The following is a 17,298-nucleotide window of genomic DNA, read 5'->3' as shown; positions in this document are numbered from 1 at the left end:
AAACGGAAGCTATTTCTCGCAATTCCTGCAAGGCGCGAGATTGTAGGCGAATGGGTATGCTTTGCGTTCTAGATGGCTTCAATTTTACGTTATAATATGCCCCCGTAGTTGTTGCTTACAATATTAATTATTCAATTTATTTACGTGCTTGATCAGTGGAATTGTTGCGCACGTCATCAGGTAAACATATCGCGCTTAGTTGAACGCATGACAATAGCCAGAAAGCGATCAATTAGTCCGTAACTACCTGTAACAATTGTAATTAGGCCAGAAACATTAAATTTTGTTTTCACACATGACGCCTAATATGGTGCCCATATTAAGTGAATGGGAACTTGTGATCATGCACAGTTATTCTACTATTCACTCTAAAAAACGTTTACACCCTTTGGGGCTTATCTTGTCCCCGAACAATAATCCTCATCTGCCTTGCTTGCGTTTATTCTGTTGAAAACTCGGCACTCGCTACTTTCCGGTCGACAATGCTGTGTCAAGCTGATAACGCGCAAGCCGTTCGTGACTAGGAAGTACAGGGCTCGCAGCATTAAAGAAAGGAGATTCGGGCAAGACAGATGACGATTATTGTTTGGGGACAAAATACAACCCAAAGGGTTTAAGCTTTTTTTAGATTGTAAGACAATGGGAAACAGCGAACAACGGCCTGCTCACACTTTCAAGCATCTGCTGAAGCAATGTTTAAAATGATTGTGATTTAACAACGCCCATTTAACTTCGCATGCTCATTGACATGTTTTCTGTTTCCTTCAAATATAAATTCGGTGGTACGTAGAGTTCTCTCGGGACACATGGTAACAGCTCTTATAAGACCTTCGAGCACTTGATTAAAGGCTTTTCGTTGATTTAGCTCAAGCCTTGGAGAGTGAAAAAATAAGGAGATTTTTGCACAGGCTGTAATGAATTAAAGCTTTGGAAACCTTACCCATGCATCACGCCTAATGTGCCCCTTATTCGCTCAGAATTTCAACTTTGTGAAACGTTGAGTTCTTTCAGAATAATTGGACAAACTTCCTGTGTGGTTCCTAAAATATACATGCGAAGCCGTTGGCACACATCACCCATAACACATCCCAAATTTTCTGCAAATATAGAATTGCTATCAGCTTTGTTTTTTTCGGGGCAGGGGGAAATCTTTGTGAGAGATTAGCGCTTCTACACAGGCAAGAAACGAACCATTAGTGATTATCATTATTTCTTTAATAATTCAACACGCTTTAAAATTTATCTGTGCATCACTGCTAATGTTTCCCACATTCTGCCTGAATATCACTTAGTTATAAACAATGGTGTAAATACTTGTCTAAGGAGAACATTATACCCATAATATCTCTAGTAACGAAGAGCAAAGAGTAACACTGAATCGGTTCAGACGGGTATTCTTTTCAACCTTTATATTCATTTTTTATTACTTTGTTTATTGAAAAAGGGTTGATTATTACAGAAGACCCAACTCTACTCTACCGGCATAGGTTAGCAGTCAAAATGGTTATCACCTCCCATTTTTCAGAAAAGCACAAAACTCATACCTGTATTCTGGAAATGTACTTAGATTTCCCCGAGATCCTTTGCTTCTTCATACTGTTAGCACTAATAAATGGGTGGTTCCAGTCCCAATAGGGTCGGGGTCTTGTGCACGCTAGCGACTGTTAAGAAAGTAGTGAACGTTTTCTCAAAGTTAACAGGATTTTATAAAACACCTCCGGCAGATAGCACAATTCGACTTCTTCAGCTACATTACCCTTAGACGTGGAAATCATTTGCACTAGAATTCATTCTGTTACCGCGCTTTTACTCTATTTAAGCAGACGAGAGAGTGTGCATGAGCGTATTTGTATAAGCGCAGTGAAGAAGTCGCGGAGGCGCTGATAATTAGAATGGTGACCTGCTGCTGTGCCACCTGCTCTACAACCACTGTTGACGTTGCGACACTGGTGGAGATGGTGGGGTCTGCAACCCCATGCGGACACCTCCTATTTGGCGCCGTACCCAGCTCCGAAGCTCCACCTCCTGTACCGACTCCAGTGCACTGTTTTAGTCGGCGCCTGCTCAGCCTGAACCAGGACATCGCTTCCGGTGGCAACTCCCACCAGCATGACTACATCATCGGCGCTTCTCCCTCCTTCACAGACGGCGGCTAGCATTCCCAGGTGACTCTCGAACGCTCTCGCGTCCCTGAAATATTCCATGGCGATGCCTTTGAAGATGTCGAGGACCAGCTTCACCAGTACGAGCGCGTCGCTCTGGTAAATCGCTGGAACGAACAACAAAAACTCACCCACACTTATTTCGCGCTAGAAAACAGCGCTCGTACACGGTACGCGAACCGGGAAGCGAGCTTCCAAACGTGGGGCGATTTTCGCCGTCAGCTCCTCAACACATTCTCAAGCTCGCACCAGCAAGATTACGCGCAACAACTTATTCAGGCTCGGGTACAGAAACCCAACGAAACCATCGCCATGTATGCAGAAGATATGGCCCGTCTGTTTCGCCGAGCTGACCCCAACATGACCGAGGCAAACAAAGTGCGTCTTCTGATGCGGGTAATTAAGGAACCGCGCTTTGCCGGTCTTGTCCAAAACCCAACAACAACGGTCGACGAATTCATCAAGAAAGCGACTGTCATCGAGCGGGTGCTTCAGCAACGTTGCCGCCACTTCGACCGCCAGCCCAACAACACGCCAATCAGCTCCGCAGCTCACATTGTAGACCACACTTCTTGGTGGCACATGATTCGCGACATCCTGCGTGAAGAGCTGTGAGCCCTCGGCATTCCTCCTACAGAGTCGCTGGTCGTTTCTGTTGCTGAAATCATGCGCCAGGACTTGCAGCAAGCCTTCTCCTCACCAGCCCTAAGTCGAGCAACACATCCGCCGACCTATGCCGACATGGTCCGACATCGACCCCCTTCACCGCCGGTAACACCATTTCAGCCATGGCACGTTCCCGTGCCGTGGTGTCAACGGGAGTCGGTGAGACGACCTCCAGCTCGCCGTACCGACTTGTGGCACGCGGCCGACCGTCGACCCCTCTGCTTTCATTGCGGCGAACCAGGCCACATTGCCCGTTACTGCCCCCATGCAGATGCTGGAGCTGGTCCCTTTTCACCTGCCGCTTCTATGCACTTCGACGACCGTAGCACCCCGAACAGTGATCAGCTGTCACCACGCCAAGCAGCTTCACCACGTCGTCGCTGGCAGTCCCCTACACCTGTGCGCTCCACTTCCCCAAACCGCCAGAGTTTCATCGCTGACGTCGGCAGGGGTGGTAGCTCTCCTAGTCCGCGCCGGTGAAACTAACGGCAGCGACCTGCGGGGGGAATGTTGCCTTTTGTCAAGACCCCAAAAAATACCCCCACGCTCCCGACGAAGACGATATAACGACGACGATTGCTAACGCCGACGAAGACGACATGACGACGACGAATACTTAAGCCGCGACTTTGCCCGTGCCGATCTTAGCATTTGGTGGATGTGCATCACGTCACGGCACTTCTTCACGTCACGGCACCCGCGCAGACTTCTCGATTATGCGGCAAGAGCTGACCGACCGCATTAGGAAAGTGAAGACGCCGTGGACAGGGCCCCACATAAGAAGTGCCCGGGGTCTGCTAATGACACCAACAGGAACATGGACCGCCCGAATTCACATCGGTGATTCCAACTTCGTTGCGACTTTCGTCATTCTTCCCGACTGCTGCAAAGACCTCATCTTGGGGATGGATTTCTGCGAGATCACGGCGCAGTCATAAACATTCCGGAACGTATGGTGACGTTTTCTGCCAACCCATATGGCGTCATGATGAATGACGGTAAACAAGAGCGTTTGTGAATCGCAGACGATGTGACCGTTCAGCCGCGATCCTGTCACCTTGTCGTTGTGTCATGCAAGAAGTCCTACCACAGGATGTGATCGCGGAGCAATTTGTTGCACTGTTGCTCACGCAAGGCGTTTCCATTGCTAGAGGCGTACTCGACGCGACTCCTGGGCATGCGGAAGTCCATCTCACAAACTTCAGCAACGAACGCCATCACATCCAGAAGGGTACCGCAGTTGCGTACTACGACGATGTCACCCAAGTAAAAGATTGTTTCGCTCTACAAGAAAAAACCGTACCGCCCTCGCCACCTTTGTCTGTCGACGTCAGTTCCACCCTGTCACCTTCGGAGCGGTAGCGCCTACTGAAGCTGATATACCAGTTTGAAGATTGCTTTTCGACTACGTCAAAGGTCAAACAAACACCACTGACCAAACATCGTATCATCACGGATGACACTGCGCGGCCGATTCAACAAAATCCCAACCATGTAGTTCCAAAGGAACGCGAACAGATTCAAAAAGAACTGAGGAAGACGCTCGAGGATGGTGTGATACAGCCTTCGAAAAGTCGCTGGGCGTCACACGCGGTATTCCCTTATGAAAATATGAGATGAGTTTCACATGAAAGTCTGACGAGTTTTGACATCACAGCCAGTAGACTTTCTGATGAGTTTCTTTGGAATTTTCTGATGTATTCCTAATGTCATTCTATAACATATTGGCCACCGTCTTTCTGTAGAACTCTTGACGAGTGCTTTTCTTGTGAGCATGAAATGTCTTCCTAATGTGCGCTCCAAAGCAATTTTCTTGTGACTTTCTCACGTCTTCCTAGCGAATCTCTAATGAGCTTATACATTAGACTGCCGGTGCTCGTATTACTCCTATAACAAAATTGGCCACCACGTGTGGTAACATTTTCTCATGTGTCCCAATGGCAGTCAGACCTTATTTAAATATGTTACCTGTGCGTGACTATCTTTGGTGCTATATATATGCAGCCTGTATGCATGTATGTCCAGTGAAGATGCAGCACTTCTGACATGTATATGGGCCCTACATATGCTGCATGTTAGACATTACTCAACGAAAGAAATTTAACAAAAACATTTATTGGGCATATCAATGCTTCCTTAAATGCAGAAGGAGGTTAAATGAAAGGAAAATACAGTATCAGCCTGGTTACGGATGTGATATCTCCCTTTCATTTAATCTCGCTACTTATCACTGAGGAGAGGCTGTTCTTGAGGTGGAGTGTCGTCATCTTGAAGTAAGTGCATGTGTACCCTGCATGGTAGAAAGGACAGATAATTAACAAAACTTGGCAATCAACCACAGAAATACACGCTGTATCACTTGCTGCAGAACGGTCTGGAGACGTTCTAGCTAGTTCTGCGAAAAATTTATGTGGTGTCGGTTCACACAAAGTTGAGGAACCACTGTGTGGCCTTTGGGTGCAGCAGTAACTACAGTAAGCAGAAATTGCTCTTGGCTGAACAAATGTGCAACATGGATCAGCTGTGGCGTGTGTACATGTCGTGAACTACTTCAGCTATATCGGTTTCCACTTGACAAAGGACAGCAGTGTCTGTGGATTGCTAGCGTGAATGAGAAATTCTCACTAATTACTTGGCATGGAAATGAGCGTAGGAGTGTTTGTGTATGGGCAACCCAATGCATCCCAGAGACATCCAAGTGCCAGTCGTTATAGAATATTTGCATCAGCTACGGGCACAGTTCTCATACATTCCAAGCCTACTATGTCATGCATGTGTTGGCCTCCTGAATGATGGCATATATCCCATTCAAGAAATACACCACACCATGTCTGGGGTTTTTTATCATTTACACCCGAGCACTGCTTTCAGAGGGAGGGCACAAGTTGAAAAACAAATGCGTAGAAGCATGACAAACAAGCTTGCATAAAAATAATTTAATAAATAAGCATGGTGGTTGCTATGCCACGTCATTAGAGAGTATTCCTCTTTGTCATGCAATCATAATGAGCGTCGACTGACACACGTCCCATTTTTGGCTGTGGTATTCTTCACTGATTTTGTTGTATCAGTCGGTTGCCATAGGCGAACGAAACAGATAAACAAGCTAAATCCAGTGCACAGCTTGTCGTGTCAATGCATGGTCAAATAAGACGAGCACACTGGTCCTTTGAGTGAATTATGGTGCTCTCCTAGGCGCATGCTGAGGCACCGGCTAGTCAGCGTGCCCGATGTACATTGGACCAAATATGCACGTGATCAAAAGAGTAGCCTACATTAACCCTGAAAGATACGAGACAAATTTTGGGTATTTTTAACTAAGCAAGCCTCCAATGCCTGGGTGCCTTTGTCAATTCACTTCTGGACTGCAATGCACGTATATTTTCAGCAAAAATAAATTAGGCAGCATATGCACAACAGTCATGTTGTATGGTCTCCCTTCCCTCGCTGCGCAAATTTTGTCCTGAAAAGTTACATGAACTGATTGAATTGAAAATTGAATCGAGAAACGCAAGGAGGCAAGCGAGGCTTGCTTGGTTAAAGGTAGCACCAAATTTGTCCAGTGCGTGTCAGAGGCACTGTGCTGTATTCCTTTCACATGTGGTCAAATGTACATAGCGCAGACTGGCTGGTGCCTAAATATGTACCTGTGAGATCACCATATTTCATTCAAAAGACCAGTATGCTCGTCCGACTTGGCCACACATATCTGCAATGGGGCTTCAGGCCAGATTAGGATTGTTTATCTGTTTTCACCCATGGCTGAAAATTGGCAAGAGAAATCAGTCAGGCGCACCACATAAATAACAATAAGTGTGAGCCAGCCCCCATTATCAATGCATGAAGAAAGGCATCCTTTGTAGATTACAAGGGATAGAAATTAGTCTGTGCCTATTTACTTCTTTTTATGCAGACACTATTTACCATGATTTTATGCCTTTGAATTATAACTTCTGCCATCCCTCTCAAATTAACTGGTGCACAACACAAGTGCACATCCAGTGCTATTTTTGTTAGTCCATCCAACAACTTAAACAGTCAGTTGTTAGCCAAGGTCATGTTGCATAGTCTCCCTTCTCTCACTGCGTAAATTTTGTCCTGAAATGTTACATGAACTGATTGGTAAATTCAAATGGACACTACAAGTTTCGCCGAGTGGACACAGCTGGTTCTCAGAAATGCACAAAAACAGTGATGGGTATCTGTTGGCATCCTGTAGTGTGTGCAAACTAGCTGTGACATTGCTGCAGTAAACACACTCACAACTGCTACAATGCCTACCAGCATGAATAAGGGCAGCTTGCAAAGAAAAGAATACGAAGAAAGTGAGAGAAAAAATAGAAAGCTTACCAGAAAACACCTCACTACTTAAGTAACTGCAGCACAATGAATACTGGCCTTCCTATTTCAAGAAATTCTAGTTCATCAAATGTGTATTTGCCAGTGACAGTTATTCTGAGAACAAGACAGACATGATTGTAAATATCAATGCTAAACAATGGTAGGCACACTGCGTGCTTAGACCTGTGACATATATGGCACACTACACTTCGAATTCTTACATGGACAAAAACAGCACATGTGTGTATCATAAGCAGAAAGGAAAACAGGGAAATATGGGCTACAGCATAAGAAACAGTTCCAAACAAATAAAACCAAGATAAAAAGAAACATACTGTGTAATAAGCAAAAATAAAATGGACTTGCAGCCAAGCAATTGATGCGAGAAAAATACTAAACGTCAGGACATGCGACGTGTAGTTTTAACAGAACAAGATAATGTGTGCATAATATCTACAAACACAAATAAGCAGCAAGTGGAATGATGTTGCAGAAATATTTAGCCTATTTAGCAAGATGCATTAAGTAATATGTCGATACACTTATCCACTAATGATACTGAGATCCTACTTTTGTGAACACGTACACTTAAAGCATACCTGACATATCCATCCAGATTACACGCCGTGTTGCTGCAGCCATGGCCACGGGTTATGTGGACACTGTTGTGGGTCACGGCTTCACCACTACAAAGAGAATTCTGTGTTAACTTATAGCTGTGGCACAGTAAGACTATCACATAGTGAACACATGCAAGGAGCATGTAAAAACAGTCATGAAAACAATGCATGCACTGGTGCAGGGTGGCGACAGAGCACAAAGTCAAAGTTACTGATGAATGTCACGATAACAGGGACCCCTACAACAAGGCAAAATTTCACACGCAGCAGCAGCAGCGCATTACATGAATGTTTGTTTACATAACGATTCTAGAGTTTCTTTCATAACTTTAAGTAACTATCCCTTGTAATGTTTACTTACGTCGAAGTTATGGCAACACCCCTTCAAAACAAACCTGTACTAGTAGCACGTTGTGATTGCTTACATTTTTTTTCCCCAATACTGCTCGTAAATCGAAAACCTTGTAAGCAGAGATTATCTACAACGTCGAATCATTTATAAGCGAGGAAACGTCATAGCAGTAAGAATCGGTCAAGAGGTAGATGAGTCGTTATCATGCGACTTCAGCAGAAAAACGGGAGCTCACGCACAAGCACGCATGATGAACACGATTATTTCTGAACGTAATCTTTCTCATCAGAAGAAAACGCTTATCAAGATTTTCAATTCTGCATTATGGCAATTAATTCGCGCAACTAAACTCTGACACCCAGCAAGCATCGGCATAGGTTTCACTGTTGTCGTGGGAGTTCTCTTTCCTACGTTCGCAAGGCACCCTATGCCCACACGAGAAGCACGCACAACACGTGTGTAGTTAGCAAGCACGGTTACTCACCTTTTGAACGGCCCGACGCGGTCGAAAAGCGCCCTCCAAGTTGCCAGTGCTTCGATGCTACTCCCAGCAGACATACCGGTGCATAGTGGACGAGCAGTGGCACGCTAACAACACGCATTATTTCTTCGCGACGTCCACCCAACTTTCCACGACAACCAGAGACAAAGGGAACGCACTCCACAGCATGAACATCGTTGGTCCACATTTCGCTGGCGCGCCACGCACACGGCGAGTTTGCAGCGAGACACAAGTTGTCTGTGGCGCTTATGTGCACGCGAACTAAGTCACATTTGGTTACAGCAAACACAAAAACACACGATCTAACAAGCACATCGTTGCAGCTCGCACACCCGACCGACTCGAAAACAGAGCGACAGGCTGATTGGATTGGATTGGATAGGAAACGGGACGGTAGGTGGCGCCACGAACAGGTCGGTTGGGGCCAGCCAATGTCTCGGCTAGCGTCATCTGAGGATTTGTGCGGCTGCCTAATTGCGCATAGCTGTTGCAAGACAAAGAGAACCAAAGATAAGTCTATATTGTAAGCTATAGCTTGGGATAGAAAGAAATTCTATAACGCATTTTCAATTTGAATCGCTTCGGCTATCTGCAGCCAGCAAAAGCATGGCCTTCGAGATCTGAAAATGTTAACCCTATAGAAAGCCGTGGCGGTGACGCCATTCGAACGATTTTCACTTCAGTTACCTCTCATAAAAACCGTGAATTATGCATTTCGCTGCTCCCCGTGCTACCTGCGCCATCACTTCAATTTAAATAACTTCCTGCTGTCGTTCATATTAACTATATAGCCTCAGACATCGTTGACGCGATCTCCGAGCGACACATGTGCAGTGTGCGATGTTTTAGTGCCCGTTGCAACAGTGTCAGTCGGAAATCATCAAATCTGCTCGTGTGGCGCAGCTTACACCCCTGTCGTCCGTATCTTGCTTTCATGTTGGCGTGTTTAACGTGCGCGGGTTGCACTCCTGTCGCTCGTGCCTTCCGTGTTGATCGTGCTACCCACGAAGATTCCTCGAAAAACCCACATGTCTCGGCAGCGTGCATTTGTCCTATGTGGTATATGCCAGAAGTGTGCGCTGGCGTACGATGTGCGTGCAACCAAGTACTACAGTGCGTTCCAGCAAATAGACGCTGCCGCTTACGCGCAGTTTCTTTTCCTTTTCTTTTTTTCCCCGTCGTGGTTGCTCAGTGGCTATGGTGGTGTTGGGCTGCTGAGCACGAGGTTGCGGGATCGAATCCCGGCTTCGGCGGCCGCATTTCAATGGGGGCGAAATGCGAAAACACCCGTGTACTTAGATTTAGGTGCACGTTAAGAACCCAAGGGGGTCGAAATTTCCGGAGTCCTCCACTACGGCGTGCCTCATAATGAGAAAGTGGTTTTGGCACGTAAAACCCCATAATTTTTTACGCGCAGTTTTCCATGTCATGATCATGTCAATCTGCAGGATTGTCGGTTTGCCACTTAAAGACTAGTAACACATCCGAGTAATCAAACTGCCCAGAACAAGGCATACGCTATAGTTTGGCATTGTTTACCAAATGTGATAACGGGGTAACACAATCTTACAGTGCTCTTTAAAAAGGAAAGAAAATGACGTCGTTGTTTTGTGCCTAGCCCTGATATATCGGAAGCGTTTCCAGAGTACTCGGCGCTCACGCTGTGTTATATCGTTTTCTTCATTTTTGTCTCTTAGACTGCCCCCAACGATGAATCAAAACCACTCCCAGCAAAGGCCAAGGGTCCGAGTGTCTTAATTAACTGTATCCTAATTAACGGTACCTTACTTAACATCGTCTTCATTAACACCAATGGTCATGAGTTCGACTCCCACCAAGAGTCATGGGTCCGAGTGCTTTCATCAACTATATCTTAATTAGCTGTACATGAATTAGCATCGCCTTCATTAACGACAACGTTCGTGGGCACAACTCCTACACAAGATCATGGGTTCGAGTGTTTTCATTAACTATATATTAATTAAATATGCCTTAATTAACATAAACTTTACCAACTAAGGCCGTGGGATCGAGTGCCTCAAGTGACTATATTAATTAACAGTACCTTAATTAACATCGCCTTCATTAACAACAAAGGTCGTGGGTTCGATTCCCACCCAAGGTACTGGGTGCGAGTGACTTGACTGTTAGATCTTAATTAACAGTGCATTAATTAGCACCATCATCATTAACAAAAGTCGTGGGTTCGAGTGCCTCAAATAACTGTATCTTAACTGTGCTCAATTAACACCGCCTTCATTAACAACAATGTTCGTGGGTTCGATTCCCACACAAGGTAATGAGTTCGAGTGACTTAATTCCTAGGTCGTAATTAACTGCGCCTTAATTAGCATCGTCATCATTAACAAAGGTCGTGGGTTCGAGTGCCTCAAATAACTGTATCCTAACTACGCCTTAATTAACAGCGCCTTCATTAACACCAAAGGTCGTGGGTACGAGTGTCTTAATTAACGACATAATAATCAGGTGCACATTAATTAACATATTAATTAACATGATTCGACTTCCACTAAGGGTGGTACGTGCGTTCGAGTGCATTAATTAACTATATCTTCAATAACTGTCCTAATTAACGCTATCTTAACACCAAAGGTCGTGGGTTCGTAGCCTTAATTACCGCCAAAGGTAGTGGGTTTAACTCCCATGAAAGGTTGAGAGTTTGTAACCTCTTTGTAGATCGAGTGCTCAGGCCGACAATGCCGGATTTTCCGGCTCATGAGCCATTTAATGCTATCGCATTGCAAAGAATTTTTCACGACTTGGCATCGTACACATTCATACGTGATGTACTTTGACATTAGCAATAACACAAAAAAGCTGTATACTCCTCTCATCAGAAATCTTAAGGTGCATTGTCATTTGAGTCTCTGATGTACTTGTGATGCCAAAAAACATTAGACGGTGCATTTCTTATGCATGTCTGATGTCACCTTAGGAACACATCACGTCCTCTACAGAAACTCATGGTTCATTTTCATAAGGGTTAGTCCAAAAGAAAGACAGCACTTTGCGATTCTGCATCGATTACCGCAAATTAAGCCATGTCACGAAAAAAGACGTGTACCCGCTGCCAAGCATCGACGATTCGCTGGGCATGCTGCAGCATGCACGTTATCTTTCATCAATGGACCTACCAAGAGGCCATTCGCAGATCGAGGTTGATGAGAGAGATCGTGAGAAAACTGCCTTCGTGATCCCTGATGCTCTTTACGAACTTAAGGTCCTTCTCTTCGGCTTGTACTCAGCGTCTGCCACTTTTCAGCGACTAATGGACACAGAACTCTAAGGTCTGAAGCGGCAAACAAGCTTGGTCTATCTAGACTGCGTCATAGTGTTCTCAGCTACATTTGAGAAGCATCTAAGCCGGTTACTCACTGTTTTCCAAGCAATACGCTCTGCTGGCCCGACATTAAAACCTAAGGAATTTCATTTGGGTTTCGGTGAACTGCGCTTCATCGACTACGTCGTCAGTCACGAGGGTGTACGACCTGATCCAGACAAACTAAACGCTGTGACAAACTTCCCCACGCCATCGGACAAGAAGGCAGTGAGGCGTTTCTTGGGGCTGTGCTCCTATTACCGACGCTTTATTGCGAACTTTTCATGTATTGCTGTGCCGTTAACACATCTGACACGAGACGATGTTCGCTTCCTGTGGGGGGGGAATGAGCAAGTAGCATTTAGCGAACTATGCCAACGCGTGCAAACGTCTCCAGTTCTTGCGCACATCGACCAGCATTTTCCCACAGCACTTCACAGTGATGCGAGCAATGTTGGTCTGGGTGCAGTACTGGTGCAGTGGCAAGACGCCTCCGAACAAGTAATCGCCTACGCTAGCCAAACTCCCTCTCGTACGGAGAAAAACTACTCGACTACCGAGAAGGAATGCCTAGCCATGGTGTGGGCGGCTATCAAATTTCGCCCTCATTTGTACGGCCGTTCATTCATGGTTGTCAGCGATCATCTTGCTCTTTTTTTGGCTGACTAACCTGAAAAATCCATCTGGCCGTCTGGCGCTGGAGTCTTAGGCTTCAGGAGTTCGACATGACCACAATTTACAAATCAGGGAAGAGGCACACCGACGCCGACTGCCTCTCGCGGTCACCAGTCGAGTCCGCAGGTACCGATGACGTGGACACGAACGCTGCATTTTCGGGCGTCGTCAACGCCATCACCATTTCACAAGAGCAGCGCCACGACCAAGTTGTTGCCACTAATTGATTTCCTGGAAGGCCGAAGTAAAGATGCTCCGCGACTTTATGCCAGGGGACTGCTGTCGTTTTGTCTCTGTAGCGATGTTCTCTATAAAAACGTTTTTGCGAGTGGCGGCACGTACCTGCTTGTCGTACCGGCATCACTTTGAACAGAAATACTAAACGCATGCCACGATGAAACCACCGCAGACATCTAGGCTACACGAGAACATTGTCCCGACTCCGACGCAAGTACTACTGGCCAAAGCTATCTGCTGCTGTAAGACAGCACGTGCAAACATGTGCCGACTGCCAAAGACGCGAAGCACCTCCCGGTAAACCTGCAGGTCTCCTACATCCGGTCGAGGTACCAGGCCAGCCAATTGCCCAAGTTGGAATGGATCTCCTGGGCCCATTTGCAACTTCTCCAGGTGGCAACAAGTGGTTCATTGTTGCCACCGATTACCTGACGCGTTACGTGGAGACGAAAGCTACCCAGCGGCGCACAGCAGCCGAAGAAGCTCATTTGTTCGTCGAGCACATAGTCTTTAGGCACCGCGCCCCAAAAGTCGTCATCACAGACAGGGGAACTGCCTTAACTGCCGAACTGCTTGGCACGGTTCTCAGACGCAGTGGTACAAGCCACCGGAAAGTAACCGCATATCATCCCCAGTGGAGTGGACTAACCAAGCATCTTAATAAAACCCTCGCAGACATGCTTTGCATGTATGCTGAAGTAGAACATGTGAATTGCGCTCAGATTTTGCCTTACGTTACCATCGCCTACAATAGCGCTCGACAAGAAACTACTGGAATGACATCGTTCAGCTTGGTCCATGGTCGCGTAGCCACGACAACGCTGTATGCCATGCTTCCGCACGAGGTTGACGACATACCTACCGACGTTGACGAATTTACCCAGTGCGCCGAAGAAGCCAGCTTTCCCGCGAACGTACCTGCATTCAGCAAGACCAAGATGCGAAACTATACGATCTTAAACACAGGCCCGTTTTCTACACTCCCGGCGGCAAAGTATGGGTCTGGATACCCATACGCCGTCGCGGACTTTCCGATGTAAGATTTGGAGTCGGGCTTGTAGGATGATCGGGGGAACTTGGGGCGACAGGACTAGGCGAGCAGGATTTATTTACATATTAACATTCTGAGCAAGAGATACATTTACACAGTCTATGCGTGACTACAAATGGAGCCCGCAAGACGAAGCATACAGCAAACGAGCACACAGCTCACGAGTACATTTCGAGCCCGACAACGACCACGATGACGAGCACGAGCCTAGCAGCCGACAATCGCTGCTTATAAGCACTCCGTTCGACGTCATCGCAGACTACACGCCTTTTTGGTGGAGGAGGGCTCACACACACGTGCCGCAAGGTTTCAGTGCCACACAGGTTTCAGTGCTCTCTCGAGGGCAGACGACCTTTGCAGCGCATTCGTCGTGGTATCCATTGTTTGGCGTCCCCGTAGTCAGCTGGTCACGCCCAACCCCAGCCGGCACCGATAAATTCCAGGGCTGCCTTTTTCCTGTAGTCGCCACCTGTGTCAGCAGACTCTGACAAATCCTGGGCCCCCGTACCGCAAAGCACCCTTTTGCCAGGGAGGCTCGCCCTGCCGCAGTGAGACCATGACAACCCAGCAAATTAACCACCAATGCACGGGGCGCCAAACGTGGCCAGCCCTGCTGTCGTCACCGATCCTCCAAACGCAGCGCATGGTCTGTTAGCGTTGTCGTCCTCGCTCATTCTCTGAAGGGCGCCGCCACCGCGGGTTGGTCGAAGCACGTGCAGCGGGCTGAAATAGCTGGCACGTTGCCACCCCGGCCGGTCATTCCTAACAGCTCCCCCTTGGCACGGGAAATCTCGCCTAGCCAGTGCTGGCAGCCGCTGGGCAGGAAGAGAATGGCTGGTGAGCAAGACAATGGCTTTGCTCTCTGCAACCCCTGCGCACTTGGAATGCATCCAACCATCTCACAACTGGCACAGAAGAGTCGATCCCGGCAAGACAATACCATTCAGGGTGCAAACGCCCGAAATCAGCTGTTAATCCACCAGGCCTCCTATCAAAATTTCCATGCAAACCACTCAACTGGGAATCTCAAATTGTGTCGCAAAATTTTGTGCCCCCAAAGCGAGCGTTCACGTTCCCCCTGAGTTTGACCAAACCTGACCGTCGCGCTGCATAAGAGTAAAGGTTTACGTAGAACTAAACCGAAGGCTTCTCAACCACCAATACCCAAGCACAACGTAACTTAACCAAGCAACTACACTTGCGTGACTTACGCACACCGCAGAACCATTAAAAATGCGCCTGGTAATTACTAGTTCTACGCACGCTCACTAAAGAAGTCAGAATACGGCTGCCCTCAACACACATGAGCAACCTAGTCGTAAATCTGCTTCCTTCCGTCCACACAGGACACGCGCTAATGGCCCTAAGAGTCCTTCTAAGTGCAAATGATGCACACTGAAAATGTACGCGCTTAACCATAGAAAATAAAAAAACATAAGAAAAGAAGGTTAACTAATACGCACGCACGTTACGATAGGCCTCTCAACAATAACCTTGACCTTCAGGTTACTCACACACACAAAATAAGAGCCTATCTGCTCATTAATGAACATCTCGCGAGTCTACAGGTTTACATAAAACACCTCTTCCAAACCTCGGAGCTTTTTAGGCTAAAACATAAACAAAGCTCATGCCTTACGTTTTGAAAGAAAGTCAATCTAAAATAGCTAAAATTTTCAATTCTTCAAAAATAAAACAGAAGAGCACGTTTCCTTTCTGCTTAAGCTCTCTTGGCCTTCCGTTTCAAATGGTTTCGACTGACTTATAATTTGAGCCGTACTCGGGGTGGTCGCGGTTCAAAAACTACTCTGGCTTCCGAGGAACAATAAAAGGGCTGACTCACTATCAGCCCATCCAAAACGTTACAGACTCCTGCCAATTTGCGTCCTTGCACCCCGCTGTCATCACGAATTCGACTGACCGCGCCGCGACTCCTTATCACCTCGTCTCGTCCTGCCACCTTGCGCTTCTTTTTACTACACGCTGAACTTCGAAAAGAACGACGGATCGACAAGGAACATAACTGCCCCGTGCCATTTGTCCGCGTCCGTGCAGAACATGCTTCTCGGTCTCTTTTTGACCTGTGGCTCGAACGTCTTTGATGCGTCAACATCGTCAACGACGACCGCACCTCTCTTTTCCTTGCGCCCTGGCTTTTCGCGTCTTTCGCCGTCTTCGGCTGTGCTACATTAGCCACCGCATTCCGATCTTTAGCGCGCTTCTTTCTACGGCGCTTTTTCCTCGAACTCTCTTTCATGTCGCCTTGTCGCGCCTCGTGCTGGCCGGCACACATCTCGTTGGCCCGGATCGGTCTCTTACCCGCACAGTCTGAATGATCGTTAACTAAATCATCCCTCTCTTGGCTACCTAGACTGGCGGAGAGCTGCACCGATCCCTGAACAATGCAGTTGTTTTCTCTTGAGCTACGCAGCTCGCAATCCTGAGAGCTGCCCTCAACGGCATCGTCCAGCTGGCACTTCACTTCGGCACGCAGATCTGACTCGACATGGGTGCTCGTGTCTGTCGGGTCAACAGTACCCTGTACTTCGCTAACGACCTCGATACCATGAGATGGGACGCACACGCGTGGTAACTGTGCCAACTTGTTCGCAGCTGGCCGAGCTGTCTCTACAGTCCTCTGTTGGCATAGCACCTCGTCGCTCTCACTCTGGCCTTTAACGGCCTCTGTTGCCGCTAAGGCACCGTTAGCTGTTAGCACTTCGAGTTCACCTATGAACGTGCTGCTACTCTAACAGGTACTACTACTTACCTCGGCTTTCGAGCGAAATCTGCTAACTACTTCCCACTTTCACTGCGTGCAGCCTACAGATTCATCAAGCCGCTGTGGACTGCGTGCTTTTACCTGCTGCAAATCTTTTATTTCTTTGTTCACTGCTGCCATTGATGTTTCAACCTCTTGCCATTTTTGCTCACGATCTTGGCGTTTCCGCTCGCGCTCTTGGCGTTCTTGTTTAATTGATTCCTGTTCCTGTCTATTTCTTAGAATTCGTTTACCAATGGTTCTATGAATTTCAAATAATTGCTACTTTCTAGAATGATTTTAGGAATCTCTGCTTCCGTCAAGTCCCCCTCTACTTTTACCTCGATCTCTTCACACAACCACAACAGGTCAGCTCTCCTAAAGCACATTAGGACCATGGTCGCTACCTTAAGCTTTGGCTCTGCTGCCACACAATACTTGCTGCGATACCCACGCAAATCAAAATACAAGTAAAAGATCCCCATCGAATCAAATCAACAAACACAGTGAAATTGAAGCCTGGTAAATCCTAAAGCCAAAACCAAACGCTTACCCACTGAAGCAGCACCATATCACCAGTCCTTCTCCACC

General features: G+C 47.0%; 1 protein-coding gene and 1 long non-coding RNA gene across 2 annotated transcripts in view; both read right to left on the bottom strand.

Moving 5' to 3' along the window:
• LOC135916947 (uncharacterized) overlaps positions 1–17,298 on the bottom strand; it is a 206,052-nt gene that overhangs the window by 26,313 nt on the left and 162,441 nt on the right. The gene's annotated exons all lie outside the window — the stretch shown is intronic.
• On the bottom strand, positions 4,923–8,984 carry LOC135916935 (uncharacterized). The gene is made up of 3 exons (XR_010569108.2): positions 8,626–8,984; positions 7,769–7,855; positions 4,923–5,118 (listed from the first exon to the last, which is right to left on the bottom strand). It is a non-coding gene; the product is annotated as an uncharacterized lncRNA (long non-coding RNA).

The sequence above is a fragment of the Dermacentor albipictus genome, unplaced genomic scaffold (assembly GCF_038994185.2).
Source record: "Dermacentor albipictus isolate Rhodes 1998 colony unplaced genomic scaffold, USDA_Dalb.pri_finalv2 scaffold_38, whole genome shotgun sequence".
NCBI lineage: Eukaryota > Metazoa > Arthropoda > Arachnida > Ixodida > Ixodidae > Dermacentor > Dermacentor albipictus.
The sequence above is the reverse complement of the archived record's forward strand: the minus strand, read 5'-3'. Positions and strand labels throughout refer to the sequence as shown.